Genomic DNA, 19,037 nt, shown 5'->3' on the forward strand with positions numbered 1-19,037 from the left:
ACAAAATTCTGGGTAAAGTAGAGCATTTTTCTGCTTGCCCAAACAAACTGATTTAAGAAACCAATCAAGCCACAGGAAAACCAAACACCGCAAGCAGAACAGAGACTCCACCAAGGGATTGGTTATGGACAAAAGGGAGATACAGGATCTTGCCATTCACCCCCCCCCCCCCGCCCCGAAAAAATCAAAGAACCCTATTTTATACCTATTTTTATTATTAATTTAAAAAATTGTATTCTATTAATCTTTTTTTCCTCTTATAATTTTTATTTTAGGTGAATATGCATGTGTATGTTCTTTTAAATTTTTATTTTATTTCTACTGAACTTTTGGTCCTTTTTCTTTCTTTCTCATTCTTTTTATTTTTTCTTCTCTTTCATTCTTTTTTTTGAGTGACTAAATTGCAGTTCTGCTCATCTTCAGATATACCTGTCATCGATTATTAGACCTTATCCCTCGTTGTGTACACACATAATCCAGAAATTTATTACTTAATTCAAAACCTCTTAGGCTTAAATTCTGTAATAACAGTATTATCTCTTTATATGTATATAATATTTTAAGTATTTTTATTTTTAGTTTTTCATATCTCCTTTCTATTCCTCCCCTCCTCTCATCCTATCCACGTTTTTCTCTCAATATTACTTTAATAAGCTTGCATAACTTTTGTGTTTCACTTTTTAAATTTAAATTTTTGTTTTTCCATTTTTTCTTGTCTCTTTTTTACTCTTCTCTTTCTCCTATCCTTTTGTCCAATCCATTTCCCTCTTTAAGTTTGGACTTAGTTAATTTTACTCTCTTTTTACCTTTCCACATCTCTCGGATCCTATTTTTCCCCACATTTCTCCCTAAACCTAGTAGTTTCTGGTTTGCCAAATTCTACTTTGCTGTTCTTAGCCCATTAATACATAGTTGTTTGACATTCAATAGATTGTATCTGTTGAAATATATTGTATCTGCAGACTTTTGCCTGTACAACTACAGGATTTTGGTTGATGCTTGCCTTAAAATAGTGTTCTAGCACAAAGCTGGTATTACTTTCATACTAAATAGAGACATTCATGGAATCCATTAAAAGCCAGCCGAAAGAAGTCAGGGAGACCAGAAAGGGAATACTGTATGGAACCCAGCAGAAGGAATTAGAGTCCAAGGAAACCATAACCAATCAACTAAGTGATTTGAGAATAAACACTGAACACCAAATTAAGGAAGTAAAGAAACTCATACAAGATCTAAAACAAAACTCCAACAAAGAATTTGAAGCCATCAAATCCAAGCAATTAGAAGCAAAAGAACTAAAAACAAAATAGAAATTCTTGACAGTAGGTTAAACCATGCAGAAGATCAAAATTCGGGGATTGGAGACAGCTTAGATATTATAGAGAAAGAACATATAACTATCCAAGACAAATCCAAGAAATATGATAGACCTATTCAACATTTGGAAGACATCATCAGAAGGCCTAATCTGAAGATAACAGGTGTAGAGGCGCACCTAGAAACAGAAGTTAATGGTCTAGGAAAATTGTTTCAGGGGATCCTAGCAGAAAACTTCCCAAACATGCAAAATGATAGGTCTATTCAAATACAAGAAGCTTTTAGAACCCTAAATAGACCAGACCAGAACAGGACATCGTATCACCACCTTATAATCCCCACAAGATCAATTCAGACCGAGGAAAAGATCCTCAAAGTTGTCAAGGAGAAAAGATCAATCACCTATAAGGGAAACCAATTAGAATCATCTCAGATTTCTCCACTGAGACAATTAAAGCAAGAAGAGCCTGGATTGATGTAGGCCATGCCCTAAAGACAAACAACTATCAACCAAGCATACTGTACCCAGCTATACTCTCCTTCATAACTGAAGGTCAAATAAAAACCTTCAATACAAAAGAAAAAGTGAAACAATATATCTCTACCAAACCAGCCTTACAAAAGATACTTAAAGATGTCCTACACAGAGAAAACCAACAGGACCACAATAAAGGCCAAGAAACCACACCCAAACTGAGAATCCAAGAACCATAGGAAGAACCCATTTGGCGCAGCCCTCAAGAAGGTGGATTAAATGGCAGGAACTCCCAAATATCTCTCAGTCCAATCTCCCAACATTAACAGATTTAACTCTCCAATTAAGCAACATAGACTGTCTAGTTGGATTAAAAAGAAAGATCCTTCCATCTGCTTCCTTCAGGACTCACACCTGGACCATAAAAACAAACCCATTTTGAAAGTGAAAGGCTGGAACAAAATCTACCAAGCAAACAGCCCCCGAAAAGAGGCAGGAGTTGCAATCCTAATATCAGATAAAATAAATTTCAAATTAAAATTAGTGAGAAGAGATAAAGAAAGTCACTACAAACTAATAAAGGATCTCTCCTTCAGGAGGATATTAAAATTCTAAATCTCTATTCACAAAACAATGGAGTAACCAAATTTATGCAAGAAACACTACTTTCTCTCAAATCTCACATAGATCCAAAGACATTAATTGTTGGGGACTTTAACACACCACTTCCCCCAATAGATAGATGAACTCGGCAAAAACTCAACAGAGAAACCGCAGATATAAACAACTGCATAGATCACCTAGATTTAATATTATACCCAGCAGTATCAGAATACACGTTTTTCTCAGCAGCATTTGGAACTTTTTCCAAAATAGACCACAGTTTTAGGTCAAAAAGCACACTTGTCCAAATTCAAAAACATTGAAGTTATACCTTGCATTCTTTCAGACCACAAGGGAATAAAATTAGAACTGAACACCAAAACCACCAAAGAAAGTCCTGTAACACATGGAGGCTGAAGAACACACCATTGAATCATCAGTGGGTCATGGAAGAGATCCAAAACAAAATTCAAATTTTCATAATATTCAACAAAAATGAACACAGAAATTACCAGCTCCTCTGGGACACAGGGAAGACAGTACTCAGAGGCAAGTTTATAGCTCTGAATACATACATCAACAAATTGGAGAGATCTGAAACCAACAATTTAATGAGACATCTGAGTCTCCTTGAAAAAGAGCCGCAGGATAAACCCCAATCCATTAGATGGAAAGAAATAATTAAAATTAAATCAAAATTAAATGAATTAGTATCCATAAAAACATAGAAAGAATCAACAAAACAGAAGTGGTTCTTCAAAAATTAACAAATTGACAGATCCTTAGCAAATCCTGTTAGAAAGAGAAAAGAGGTGCTGGGAAGGTGGCTCAATGGTAGAGGGCTTTCTTTGCATGCATGAGTCCCTGGGATCAATTCCTCAGCACCACATAAACAAAAAGAAAAACGCCAGAAGTGGCACTGTGGCTCAAGTTGTAGAGAACTAGCATTGAGCTAAAGAGCTGAGGGACAGCACCGAATCTAGTATTAGAATGCCCAGCTACAGTAATAAGATAAGATGCAGATATAAATGGGATCCAATTACGTAAAGAAGAAGTAAAACTCTCCCTCTTTGCAGATGACATGTTCTTATAATTAAAGAATCCCACAGACTCTACTCCCAAATTACTCAAGCTGATTCAAAACTTTGACAAAGTAGCAGGGTATAAAATCAACCATCAGGGCTGGGAAGATGGCTCAGTGGTAGAGTGCTTGCCTTGCATGCATGAGGCCCTGGGTTCGATTCCTCAGCATCACATAAACAAAAAGAAAAAAGCCGGAAGTGGCTCTGTGGCTCAAGTGGTAGAGCGCTAGCCTTGAGCTGAAGAGCTGAGGGACAGCGCCCAGGCCAAGAGTTCCGACTCCACGACCGGACCCAAAAAAAAAAAAAAAAAAGAATCAACCATCAAAAATCAATGGCTTTCTGAATGCCAACAATGAGAAAAGCATGGCTGAAGGAAAGGAATACCATTAATAATAGCCCCACAAAAAATAAAATACCTAGGAATTAACTTAACCAAAGAAGTGAAGGACCTCGATGATGAAAATTTTAAAAACCTGAAAAGGGAAATCAAAAGAGAACTTAGAAAGTGGCAAAAATTCCCATACACCTGGATTGGAAAGATCAAAATCCTGAAAATGGCAATAATCCCAAGGCTATCTACAAATTCAATCCAATACCTACCAATATTCCATCCACATTCTTCAAGGAAATAGAAGAGGCTATCCTAAAATTCATATGGAACAATAAAAGACCCTGAATAGCTAAGATGATCCTCAACAGAAAGAACAGTGCTGGAGGAATATTAATACCAAATTTCAAACTCTACTACAAAGCCACAATAATCAAAACAAGTTGGTACTGGCACAAGAATAGACCTCAGGACCAATGGAATAGAATTGAAAACCCAGAAATGAACCTACAGACCTATAGCCATCTAAATTTCGATAAGGGAGCTAAAAAAATAGAATGGAAGAAAGACAGTCTCTTCAGTAAATGGTGCTGGCAAAATTGGTTAACTACTTGCAGAAAATTAATTAGATTAATTAATTAGATCCTTATGTATCACTCTGCACCAGAACCAACTCCAAATAGATCAAAGACCTCGGAGTCAAATCAGACACCCTGAAAACATTACAGGATGGAATCGGAGAAACCCTAGGCCTCCTTGGCACATTCCGACATTTTCTTAATAGAGACCCAGAAACACAAGAAATCAAAGAAAGTTTGGACAAATGGGATTGCATGAAACTGCAGAGCTTCCTGTATGGCAAAGGACATACCTAGCAAGATCGATTGAAAGCCCACAGATTGGGAGGAGATCTGCACTAGGCATATAACAGACAAGGGTCTCCTATCTAAAATATACCTGGAACTCAAAATTAAATCCCCAACAACAAATCCTCAAAGCAACAACTGACCCGAAAATAAGTGGGCTAAAAACTTAAAGAGAAACTTCTCTGAAGAGGAAAGAAGGATGGCCAATACACACATGAAGAAATGTTCAACCTCTCTAGCCTTAAAACAAGTGCAAATCATACCAGCATTGAGCTACCACCTCATCCCAGTTACAATGGCTATAATCAAGAACTCTAAGAACAACAGATGATGGAGGGGATGTCGGCAGAAGGGAACGTTACTGCATTGTTGGTGGGCATGTAAAGTTGTTCAACCACTTTGGAAAATAGTATGGAGGTTCCTCAGAAGACTCCACATAGAGCTCCCCTATAACCCAGCAATACCACTTTTGGGCATTTACCCAAATGATCACAAACAGGACCACACTAAAGCAACCAGCACAACTCTGTTTATTGCAGCATTATTTACCATAGCTAAGATATGGAACCAACCCAGATGCCCCTCAGTAGATGAATGGATCAAGTAAATGTGGTATATATACACAATAGAATTCTATGACTCCATCAGAAAAAAATGACATTGCCCCATTTGTTAGGAAATGGAAAGACCCGGAAAAACATTATGTTAAGTGAAGTAAGCCAGTCCCAAAGAAACATAGATCCCATGGTTTCCCTTATTTGCAATAACCACTCTGTGGCTGAGACAAGCAGAAAAGTTCAGACAAGTTGATGTTAGGCCAAATGAACCCCAAGATAAGGATTCAAATGAGATTTTTCTTTATTGCGATTGTTCCTAACATATTTATAAGATGATTTTTTTGTTGCTTTGAATGTCCCTCCCCCACGGTATAAACCCTGCTTTCACTGTATTTGATGTTGGTATCATTTGTGGAGGGGATGGGAAAAAACAAATTGTTTAAATAGGGATACTGGTGGATGCATTGCAGCGATGAGACGTACAAGTCATTATGTAGAAAAATAACTTTCAACTTTGGCCAGTGAGAGTGGGGGATGGGCAGGGCGGTGTTTGGAGAGCCGGGGGGGGGGGGGGGGGAGATGAGAACGGATGGGAAGGGGAAAAAAAGGATGATGCAAAAATGCTTGATGAGAAATGTACTCATTAGCTTGTCCATGTAATTGTTACCCCTCTGTATGGTATTTTCACAATAAAATAAATAAAGGGATGTGCTACAGAATAGATTCTAAATGTAATATTTAATGGTATTGGATTACTTGAAGACAAAGGTTTACAGAAAAATTTAAATTTCAGATAAACTGTAATATATCAATAAACACGTTAAAGAAATATAATTTAAAAATTCATGGTTCAAGGCAAACCCTGACAGAAAAGTCTGAAAGACGCTTATCTGGAAACAAGAAGTGACACTGTGGCTCAAGTTGTAGAGGGCTCCTATTGAGCTGAAGAACTCAGGGATATGTTTACACCCAGGTCCTGAGATTAAACCTCATGACTGACAAAAAGAAAATAAAATTTAAAGAATTAAAGCATTAGGGCTTGGAAAGAGATTCAGTAGTAGAGTGCTTCTCTTGCATGTATGAGGTCCTAGGTTTAATTCCTCAGCACCACATAAGCAGAAAAAACTGGAAATGGCTCTTTGGCTCAAGTGGTAGAGCACTAGCCTTGAGCTGAAGATCTCATAAGGGACAGTGCCCTGGCCCAGAGATCAGGCCCTCCTACCACCACCACCAACAACAACAAATTAAAGCATCAAACAACCTGAAGATGTTGTCCAGAATAATGAGTGCGGCATTATCCATTTACATGACTTAGTGACTTTAAACCTAGTTTACCAGGGGAGGTGGTGGGCAATTTGTGTGTTTGCCAAAACCTGCAAAATTATTTTGTAACCAAAGCAACAGTGATATACAGGCGATATGTTAGAAATGGACTTCACAACTTTGGGGGAGTAGGATGTCAGGGTTGGGGGAAGGAGGACAAAATGTGGAAGGGGTAATACTGTTAAAAATGTACTCATGGGGGTGGGAAGGGGCTCAGTGGTAGATTGCTTGCCTTGCATGACTGAGGCCCTGGGTTCGATTCCTTAGCACCACATAAGCAAAAAGAAAAAAGCCAGAAGTGGCCCTGTGGCTCAAATGGTAGAGCACTAGCCTTGAAATGAAGAGCTGAGGGACAGAGCCCAGGCCCAGAGTTCAGGCCCCATGACCAGACTCCCCCCCCCAAAAAATGTACTCATTACTTATGTAACTGTAACCCACCCCTCAGTATGTCACCTTCATAATATAAAATCCCCCCCCAAAAAAAAGAACTCACCCAAATAGAGAAAATTAGAGACAAAAATGAGACATCACAACATAAATAAGAAAAAATTAAGAAGTTTATAAGAGACTACTTTGAAAACTGTATGCCAATTACATGGAGAATCCTGGGGAAATTCATGCTTTCCTACACTTGATCTGAACTAAGAAGTAACACATAAGAAGTAATGAAAATGAAATGTCAATAAACCACTTTCCATTGCAGAAAAATCTAGGACTCAATGAATTTACCATGAAATTAAGGCCTGCAAAGAACTTACAATACTTAGAACTAACTCTTCAATGGAATAGAAAGGGACATGGAATTATCAAAACACATTCTATGAGGCTAGAATTAGACTCTTCCCCAAATCACATAGGGACTCACCAAAGAAAGAGAACTATGAAACCAGTTCTTTGATAAGCATTGATACAGAACATCTTAAAACATTCTCACCAACCAATTTCTGCCAGTAACAAAAAAATCATATTGTATGATCAAATAGGATTCATCCTAGGATACAATTGGATTCAATATTCTTGTCAATAACATAATACAAACCATCAGCGGAAGCCGGGACAAGAAACATGTTATCGTCTATATGGAAGTAGAAATAGCTTTTAACAACCTCCAATACCCCTTTATGATTAAAAAGTTATGAGAATCTAGGAATGCATTGAACGTTCCTCAGTATACTACTGAATATGTATATGATAGTGGTAGTTAGCAATTACGCAACAGTGGAAGTATGAAGACATTAAAATCAGGAATGAGAAAAAGATGTCGACTTTCTCTACTACTCTTCAATATGGTAGTGGACTATCTAACAAAAGCAATAGGGAAGAGAAAAACATAAAGAGGATTCAAATAGGGAAGAAGTAAACCTATCCCTTTTTACAGATGAAATGGCCCTATAGCTTCCTGCCTTAAGATAGTAAAAGTGATGTTAACCTTCGGCAAAGTAGCACGGTATATAGCCCACAAGAATCAGTAGTTTTTCTGTGTTACCAACAATGGGAACTAGGCTGAAATCCAAAAACAACCTCATATGTATTAGCCTCAAAATAAAAACAAATCTAAACAAAAGAACAACAACAAAACTGGGAATTAATGAATTTAACCTCTACTGTGAAAACTTTAAAAATATAAAAAGGGAAACTGAAGGAGATTCAAGTAAATGGAAAGTCTTTCAATGCTCCTGGTTGGAAGAATTAATATAGTGAAAACTGCAATACTGCCGCCAAACTATGAACAATGCAATACTTATCAAAATCCCAACAATATTCTTCAATGCATTCGAGAAAGCAATTCAAATTTAATATGGAATTACAAAATTACAGATGAAACAGAAGGTTTAGAAATGAACTCATGGGCCTATAGTCATCTTACACACACACACACACACACACACACACACACACACACACACACACACCATGGAATTCTATTCACCCATTAGAAAGGATAACTTTTTACCAGTCTTAAGAAAAATGAACTGCTTAGGAAAATTCTACTAAGAAAAAAGAGAAAGGAATGCAGACAGAATAATATAGGTTTCATGGATTCATTCAGTTATGGTATCTACAAGTAAACAAGACACGTTTTACCTCTTCCCAGTTAGAACGGTCATTATGAAGAAAGCTAACAATAGCAAATGCTGGCATGGATGCAGCCAATTGGGAACTCTATTACACTGTTGGTTGTAAATTAAATTGTTCAAACACTGTGGAATGCAGTATGGAGTTTCCTGAAAAGAGTAAATATATATCTCCCTTAAGACCCTGTAATTCCCCTCATGGGCAGTAATCCAAAAATTAACAAACAAGCTCACATGAAAGCTACAAGTATAACCATGTTCAGTGCCCAGGTCCAGAGTTCAAGGACTGGAAAACAAGTTACTACTGCTGGCATTTGTTTCCACAAATATGAACCCTTTGACATAAGATACCAAATCATTCTATTTGCAGTAGCTAGCATAGGACTTAAAGGTAGTGGGTGAGAAAATGGCTTCTTTGTTGAATATTAGGAAAAGATGTTGGCAGTCCAAGAAAAGGGAGATTTTGTTGTTGTTGTTGTTGTTGTTGTTTGAGGGGCTTGAAGTCTAGGCATGGGCACTGTCCCTGAACTCTTCAACTCAAGGTGGGTACTCTGTCTCTTGAGCCACAATGTCACTTCTGGTTTTTGGTGGTTAAATGGAGATAAGAGTCTCAGGGACTTTCTTGTCCAGGCTGTCTTTGAACTGCAGTCCTCAGATGTCAGCTTCATGAGTAGCTAGGATTACAGCTGTGAGCCATTGGCACCAGGCTAAAAATGGAGGATTTTTAGAAAAGAAAATCCACCTCTTCACTTGTGTCTAAATCTTAGATATCACTATTAGAACACTTCACCTTCAACTCATTTCATCAGATATTTGTAAATTTTCTCTTTTCCTTCATGCAGGAATACTGCAGTCAGTATCAACTCAGCTGTGGAACTGAATAATTGTATGGAAATTGCTAGCACCTAAATCAAGAACTTTTACATCAAAACAAATGATTCCCACTTTTGGAATAATTGTTTTCTCTTTTTATAACAAATCTTTGCTTGATTACTTCTTAATGTGACTGATGACATATTCATTCTCTTCAGCCTTCTCCCACATGATGTTAAATATTTAAGAATTCAAAGATTTCCATTGATAATTCATTAAGCTGAGCTCTAAGAAAATGTGCATTTCTAGAATTTGGTTTTCTGTCTTGTTCTTACATGCATAGGCTTTCTATGATTTATTTGTTCTACAAGGAATTCTACTTTCTAATCTTTGTGTGATCAATTTTAGTCTCTCTGTTCAGTCTTTCTGACACTCTCTCTGGAGTCTCCTTTGAGTCTGCCTCATAAAAAATATATTATTTATCAGCTAAATGACTTTCAGTTTCTGTTTTTTGCCTGACTTCATTTAGGCTGTGATCAGAACTGACTGGCTGTGCTTACTTGAGTGTTTTTTTTTTTTTGGGTCCGGTCATGGGGCCTGAACTCTGGGCCTGGGCGCTGTACCTCAGCTCTTCAGCTCAAGGCTAGCCCTCTACCACTTGAGCTACAGCGCCACTTCCGGCTTTTTTCTTTTTACTTATGTGGTGCTGAGGAATCGAACCCAGGGCCTCTGGCATGCAAGGCAAGCGCTCTACCACTGAGCCACCTTCCCAGCCATCTGTTTGTTTTGTGTGGTATTTTTTTGTTTTAGAGGTCTAGGATTACTATTCAAGGTAGTTGCTTCTCTGGGTCGCAGTGATCCCCTGACCTAGAGTCAATGGGTTTTTCTCCTAAAGATACAAAAAACAGCTGACTAAATTCCTGTTAATTGTCTCAAAATGAGGCAATCTGGCATCCTTGTAAAGCCATCAATAATCCTCTGTAAACACTTATAGAAATGGTCTATCAAGATGACTTTTCAAGGTTGACAGTGAACATTGTTCATTTCCAATTCAGCACAATGAAGCAGATCACATCCCATGGAGCAGACTTTTAGAAGGAAGGTCCCCTTCCTTCCTTATCTTATGATACATCAAACCATAATATTCTGCAGTTGTGGCCAGCCTGGAGCACATTTTCCCAAGAATATTCTGTAGTGTAAAAGAGGACCAACTATGAAAATAAAGGTGAAAATAGTTGTCTACTACAGATTGATTTATCTTGCTTTTATCTGTTGTTATTTTCATTACTTCAAACACATGGATAAATTATATTAGGATTAGACAAGTGGCAAAGGATTAATGGAATAAACATTCAATTTACTTTCATATATCCAATATAGTGCACTTAACCCTTTATGGAAAATTAAATCCGACTCTAGAAACAATGTCAGAAATATAAAAGCCTCAATATGAATAATCTGGCACATATACACCATCATCTACTCAGAAATTCAGTCTCTCTTTAAATATTTATTTGGTACAAAATAATAAAAATTTGATTAATGAATGTAACATTTAAGTACCATCTGAAATACTCCTCGTTTATATGATTGTATATGTTTTAGATGTCACCTAGACAGGAATTAAACATGCATGTAAAATTCAAATTTCCACAATTTAATCTAGATTAGAGGAGTCATCCCTCCTGTAATGTGTGGTGTGAATTTTACTACAATGCTGATCCCTTCCACCTAATACCAAGAGTCATGTGCAATAATTTATTTTTTCATGTTAAGATGAGTGCTGAGTGTAGGATACACTTTGAATTATTATATTAATTTATTAAAATTAGTTTCACTTTTTTCTTTTCTATAACTGCAGAAAGTAAAATTATATATTAAACATTCAATATGAAGTAATCAATAACAAATAAACTATTATTAAAATGATATACTATTAAACTGTGATTTGAATTATAGTTCTAATAAATTGTGATGTAAACAACATTTAATAGAATTATGGGTAATGTTTTTAAACTTACCATCTTGTTAATATTTTCTAATTGTGTCATTTGTTATTGTTGATCCATGTCATCTCTTCACCTCAATTGTTTAGTTTTCTGTTTTATCTGTATTGGTTAGCTGATTATGCATTTTGTTTTCCCTTTTTAGTGACTGACATGAGGCTGAAAATCTGTATGCTAGTTTATTACTTCCTACATTAAAATCAAATTGCTGCTCTCCACAGCTGTTCTATTTTTTTTGTGTAGTTCAGAATTTCCCCTAGTGCCACTGACTGTATTGCTGCTCTCATATATTATATTTTATTTTTTATTTAAATTTTGTTGTCAAGGTAATGTACAGAGGGGTTATAGTTACATAATTAAGGTAATGAATTAATTTCTTTTCTAACTTGTTACCCCTTCACCCATTTTTCTCCCTCTTCCCTCCCAACGCACCTTGCAAGATCGTTTCCAACCTACTGTTTTGTGAATATCACTGTTGCATAGATTTTCCCTTTGTTCTTTGTCTCACTAATTTGTTTTTGTCCTTCCCCTTCCCCAGTTCAGATCAACATATTTAAAATACCCCAGGTATCAAAATCAAATACAGTGACTACAGGGGATAAAACATAGGTGGGGAAAACACAAAAGGATAAAAATAAATCACATAGTACATTAAGAACAACAACAACAAAGAACATGTCTTGGAGTTCATTTCACTTAGAATCACCTTGTACGGTCATATGTACATAGCTATTGAGCTATTCTACTCATCTACTAAGATTATCCTTGATGTACACAATAATGCTCCCTCAGACCCAGTAATCCCACTTATGGACATTTAACCAGATGACCACAAACAAGGCCACACTAAAGCTACCAGCACAATTATGGTTATCACAGTAATATTTACCATAGCTAAGATATGGAATCAACCCTGATGCCTGTCAGTAGATGAATGGATCAAGAAAATGACACACACACACTAACATACACACATACACACACATACTATGCTTCCATCAGAAAGAAAGATACCACCTCATTTGTAAGGAAATGGAAGGTCTTGGAAAACATCATATTAAGTGAAATAAGCCAGACTTAAAGAAACATAGTTCCCATGGTTTTCCTTATTTGTAATGATTAGTTTACATCAAGGATAATCTCATGTATTTTAATTTGACAGTTTGTTCTATGTTGAGCGTGCAACATTATTGCTATATTGTTTGTTGTCATTTCTGTAAACAGGCAGGTTTATTGAAAGAATTACATTCATCTTATCCATTACTGAAAGGAGAACAACTAAAAGAGCAACCCCTACTAGGAAGAACAACTCCTACTTACTTAGCTTCATTCCTATGTAAGGCCATTTTTGTCCCCTGTATCCTCATGTTGTACATTTCAACCATATACCTCACACTGTATATCTAGTATCTTCTACATTGTGAACAAAATGCCTGAGAAGTTCCACTTTGCTTTACTTTAAAACAAAAAATTCTTTCTTAATATTTGTGGTTGGGGTGTGTGTGTGTGTGTGTGTTTACAAAGATCAGAACACAAGACTTTTCTTCATTTCGAATACATCTTTCAGGTCATTGTAAGTTGTGGCTAATGGGAGCAGTCTCTTGTTATTTTAAGGATGAAACAGAAAAAGATATTTGTGCATGTAACACAGTTGCTTTATTAGTGTCGTTGAACACTGAACTTCGATTTACATCTTGGCTGTTGTTGTGAATAATGTAAATAACAATAAACTACAGATATATTTACGAGTTACCCAGAGAGAAATAATCACATGATTGGTGGGTCAGATGATATCTCAACTTTGGATTTCTTTAGAAACTTGCATACTACTTTCTACAATGAGAATACTAATCTGTTTTTTGACCAATAGTGTAGAAAATTTCCTTTTCTCCACACTCTCACCAACATTATTGCCTTTTATTCAAAGGTAATAAAGGGCAGGTTTTAACTATCTGCAGTACCCTAGACTGGCCTTAGACTTAAATCCAACCTCCTAAATGCTTGGAATTACAAGCCTTTACCACCATAACTGGTTCCATTGATTTTTTGATGAGTTATAATAGTTATGAAGTTGTATCATATAAATTTTGAGTTATATTTCTCTAATGACTTCTGCTCAAAATCCGTTAAGGCAGCATAGATGTTGTATTAAACATAACTCTGTAAACCCACAGGCAATTTTCAGGGCTTTATGGAGAACATGTATATTCAGACCTTTTGTCCATTTTTAATCCAGTTTCTGGTTAATCTCATCTTTAATCTCGCTAAACCAGATCAATAATTAATTCGAGGTAATAGAAAAGAAAAAAAATGCAGCAACTCCTAACATTTTTCAGTTTTCAATAACATGGTATTGCTTAAATCATTTTCTGTTAACAACTGATACTATATAACTCAATTTAGTTAGAACTATTACAAGGCTGTAGTTTATTTATTTTACATTGATTGCTCTTTCCAAAGCCTGTTTGTCTAATTTCCCTTGGTTTGTTTCAGTCTCAAGTAGCTCAGATTTCAAACTGAAGAATAAATGGAAGGAAGCAAACAAAAAAAAATACAATTCCTCTCATCCGATGATGCCTGTATAAGAATGAGGAAAGAGTTCATCCTTCTAAGGACCTATGATAGGACAACAAAAAAAGAATTTATTCTTCTATGTCTTCTTTATCTTTGCGATGTAACTTAAATGTTGTAAAACACATTATACTGCTCAGATACTTTTATGTTTTATCAGTTTTGCACATTTTTACACTATCAAGACATAAGATAACCAGTTTGATTTACAGCATGAGAAGTTATCCACTTCCTTGGAAGCAGCATGATCAATAGATCTTACTTCTGGTTGCTCACTACCTGTAATGGTTTCTGTACTACTTATCACATTCTATTTAGTATTTTAAAAAGACTGCTGGCTAAACTCAAAGCTCATTCCTAGAAGTTTATGTTAAGTATTTCACAAGTTTTATTCCCTTAATTGTTAATATAACATTTGCTATAATGCTAATGTTATTACCATTTTAGTGTTGGGAAAAATTGTAATTAAAGGCAGTAAGTGCATGGCCTAAAGACACACACAGTGAGGAAGGAAATGAGTCAAAGTTTCCGAAACTCTTCCAGCAATACACAAAAGGTAGATAAAATCTCTCCATTCTATGACACTCTCAATTCAATATTCATATTGTCCAAGAAATAATAGCATACTAAATATTGCCCATGGTGATTGTTTTCTGTCACATTTGTCTTCACCACAGATTGTGTTGGTGACATTGGGTTATCATGAACAGAACTGAGCTTATACATTGAGGTCCAAAGAGAGGCAAATTTCTTCTGTCCCACAATTCCAGTATCCTTTTTAAAAAGTACTAAAACTTTTCAATATAATCACCTACTGTCTTATAAGTATCCAAAAATAAAAAATCATAAATAATAACTCCAAAATGCTTTAAAATTGGAGATGCTAAAACATGCCCCTTTGAAGTAAATTTTCTTCTACTTTTAACGTTATTCTGAAAGCCTTTGCTGGTTTGTCATACCTATAATCCTAACTACTTGGGATATCTACTCAGGAGCCTGAGATCTGTGGATAAAAGTTGGAAGCAAATCAGGGCAAAATAAATTCATGAGATTATTTTTCAAAAATTTTAATGAACCTGCAAAGGGCCAAGAATGGAGATATAGTTCATTTAGTAGCTCACCAATCTAGAGAGAAAAGGCCTATCAAGACCTTGAAGCCCTGATTTCAAACTCTGAGCACGACAACCCACATGCAAATGCTTGAGCACATGCGTGCATTCACACACATATTTATTCAAAATACCTTCATATCGGAGTTTTTCATGAATTTCTTTGCTAACGATATTATATGAGTAAAATAAAGGAAATAAACTCTTCCATCTCAGAACATTTTTTACTTTCTTATTGCAAAAATACTGTACAGAGGGGTAACACTTACATGAGCAATGTAATGAATACATTTCCTAACAAGTATTGTTACCTCCTCCTTTATTGTTTCCCTACCATCCCTTCCCTCCACCTCCACAAGTCCATTAACCTCCTCCCTTTCCCCACCTCAATTGTAAAGTTCACTTTACAACATAGTGTCTTGTGCATCTCATTGTTACAATGGGTCAACCTGTATCCCTATTTAAGGATTTTGTTTTTTTCCTTCCCCTCAGAAAATTAGAGGAAAATATATACAAGAAGAAGGTGCACAAACTTCCAATACAGTGAAAACAGGTGTTATAGCATGGGGGAGGAACATATAAAGAAACAAAAACAAAAACAACACACTGCACGTTATAAGTACGTGAGAAACGATATCAAGAAAAAAAAAACCACTTGTGTCCCTAACTTGGGGTTCATTTCCCTTAACATAATCTTTTTTTTTTTTTTTTTTTAGCTTTTTTTTGTTTGTTTTGGTCGGTCGTGGGGCTTGAACTCTGGGCCTGGGTGCTGATCCTCAGCTCTTCAGCTCAAGGCTAGCGCTCTACCACTTGAGCTACAGTGCCACTTCTGGTTTCCTGGTGGTTTATTTTAGATAGGAGTCTCATGGTCTCTCCTGCCCGGGCTGGCTTTGAACCACGATCCTCAGGTCTCAGCCTCCTGAGTAGCTAGGATTACAGCCGTGAGCCACCAGCGCCCGGCCCTTAACATAAACTTATCTGGTCATATACACATAACTTTTGACCTTTTCTGCTTATCACAGACATATATTAGTTATTGAAAATTAGAGAAACCATGGGACCTATGTTTCTTTGGACTTGGCTTACTTCACTTAATAATTTTTTTTCCAAGTCTTTCCATTTCCTAACAAATTGGGCGATGGAATGCTTCAGGAATTTGCCTGTCATCCTTGGGCAGGGGCCATGCTAATCTTCTCTGTATCATTCCAATGTTAGTATATGTGATGCTGAATTGAGCACAGAATATTTTTATATATAAATTGTAATTGATTTTTTAAACTAGACAAATAAAAAAAAAGTAAGTTTAAAAGAATTGTTGTGAAATTTGAGAACCATGTACTTCTTAGATAAGTACACATTTAAGAATAAAGTCAAGATTTACATGTCAAAAACAAAATAAATCCAGATATTTGTTGTTCAAGAGATGTGTAGGAGGAGGAAATCAATTATTCTATGCAAAGGACCTGTCATTATGAACACTGCAGCAAGTGTTAAGGTTTGCTAAAAGTTTTAATGTTTTAAATATATTTACTTTTGGATATTTGCTTATATATGCCAAAACTGGGACTGTATGACAGGTCATAATACTTTTCTATAAAGTATTTAAGATTTATGGTAGCAGATAAGTACTACTAAGTATGTACATTTCAGAGTTTATAGAAACTTTACTAATGAGAAGTTGCAAAGTCTTTGTGTAAAGCAGAATAAAGAGTTGACTATGTTAACTACACAGTTTCTATTAAAACTGTAGGCCTTCCTTACTTTATATGTTAGTGAGGAACAAATGATGATATAAGCCATATACAAATTATGAGATGAACTATAAATGGTAATCTTAGTGGGTGACTTTAAACACTACTCATAGTCTATAAAATTCTTGTTGAACATCATAATCTTAGCCAGTGTTAAATGTAAAGAAATATGACAATAATCAAATCTAATTTGTAGTACACTTCAAATACTGAAAACACTGGTAATTGTTTTGTTTTTTATTTTATTATTCATTAATATTTAATTATTGGTTTTCTTTATTTGTAGCATTGTTTTCCTTGTTGTAATATAATAGAACTTTTTGTAAGTTGTCATTAGGAGATACTTTGAGAAGGTTACTGGGATGGCCACACCGTTTTTTATAGGTGCATGTGAATTTATAAAGAGGAAAATTAAGAACAAAATATATATTTAAAAAATGATTAAGTAGAGTCTGATTCAGGAGTGTTGATAAATGTCCACACCTAAAATATTAGCCCTAGGCTGAAGCAGAGTTATTACAGAGTTGAGGTCACAAAAGTGAGACACTGTGTTTTGTTTTGTGTTTTATTTTTATTTTGTTGGTCATGGGGTTGGAACTCTGGGGCCTGGGTGCTGTCCCTCAGCTCAAGGCTAGTGATACTACTTGAGCCACAGCACCACTTCCATCTTTTTCTGCTGTTATGATGCTGAGAAATCAAACCCAAGGCCTCATGCATGCAAGGCAGGCACTCTACCATTGAGCCACCTTCCCAGTACCTGAAAGACTGGGTTTTAAAAAATCATCTAAAAACATTTGCTTTTTGCTTTGGATTATATAATGAAATATATGAGTATTTTTGATGTTTTTGTGCATTGTCATACTTCTAAATTTATACTAACTTTACCCACTTTATCCTTGTCAAAGTCATGAAATATCTGTGGGAGTTTGCTTATGTGAAGATTGTTTTTGCATTTATAATTTCTTCTGAGTTATTTTTATTTTTTATCAAAATAACTTTATATTTCATGTTGATGCGTATTTACTCAGAGAAAGGGATATAGAGGATTTAGTTTACCAAGTGAACATTAAAATTAGAGCTCAACAATAAGACAAGATGTAAACATAAAGGGGATCCAAATAGGGAAAGAAGAAATAAAACTCTCCTTCTTTGCACATGACATGATCTTGTATTTAAAGAATCCCATAGACTCCACTACCAAATTACTCAAGCTGATTCAAAACTTTGGCAAAGTAACAAGATATAAAATTAACCCCCCAAAATCAATGGCTTTTCTGTATGCCAACAATGAGAAAAGTGTGGCTGAATTTAGGAAAGTAACTCCATTTGCAATAGCCCCTCAAAAAATAAAATACCTAGAATTAACTTAACTAAAGAAGTGAAGGACCTCTATGATGAAAACTTTAAAATCTTGAAAAAGGAAATCAAAACAGAACTTAGAAAATGGCAAAACCTCCCATGCTCCTGGATTGGAAAGATCAACATCGTGAAAATGGCAATACTTCCCAAGGCTATCTACAAATTCAATGCAATACCTATCAAAATTCCAACCTCATTCTTCAAGGAAAAAGAAGAGCCAATCCAAAAATTCATATGGAACAATAAAAGACCCGAATAGCAAAAACGCTCCTCAATGGAAAGAACACTGCTGGTGGAATATCAATACCAAATTTCAAACCCTACTATAAAGCCATAGTAATCAAAACAGCTTGGTACTGGCATAAGAACAGACCTTAGGACCAATGGAATAGAATTGAAAACCCAGAAATGAACCTACAGACCTATAGCCAACTAATCTTCGATAAGGGAGCTAAAATAATAGAATGGAAGAAAGACAGCCTCTTCAGTAAATGGTGCTGGCAAAATTCGTTAACTACTTGTAGAAGACTAAAACTAGATCCTTATATATCACACTGCACCAGAATCAACTCCAAATCGATCAAAGACCTCGGAGTCAAAGCAGACACTCTGAAAACCTTACAGGATGGAATAGGAGAAACCCTAGGCCTCCTTGGCTCAGGCCGAAGTTTTCTTAATAGAGACCCGGAAACACAACAAATCAAAGAAAGGTTGGACAAATGGGATTGCATGAAGTTGCAGAGCTTCTGCATGGCAAAGGGCATAACTAGCCAGATCAACAGAAAGCCCACGGATTGGGAGA

General features: G+C 35.9%; 1 pseudogene; it reads right to left on the minus strand.

Moving 5' to 3' along the window:
* Window positions 1-16,251: 16,251 nt before the first annotated feature.
* LOC122095311 lies at window positions 16,252-16,364 on the minus strand (annotated as a pseudogene).
* Window positions 16,365-19,037: the final 2,673 nt, after the last annotated feature.

The sequence above is a fragment of the Dipodomys spectabilis genome, unplaced genomic scaffold (assembly GCF_019054845.1).
Source record: "Dipodomys spectabilis isolate Male_0828 unplaced genomic scaffold, ASM1905484v1 ptg000343l, whole genome shotgun sequence".
Classification (NCBI taxonomy): Eukaryota; Metazoa; Chordata; class Mammalia; order Rodentia; family Heteromyidae; genus Dipodomys; species Dipodomys spectabilis.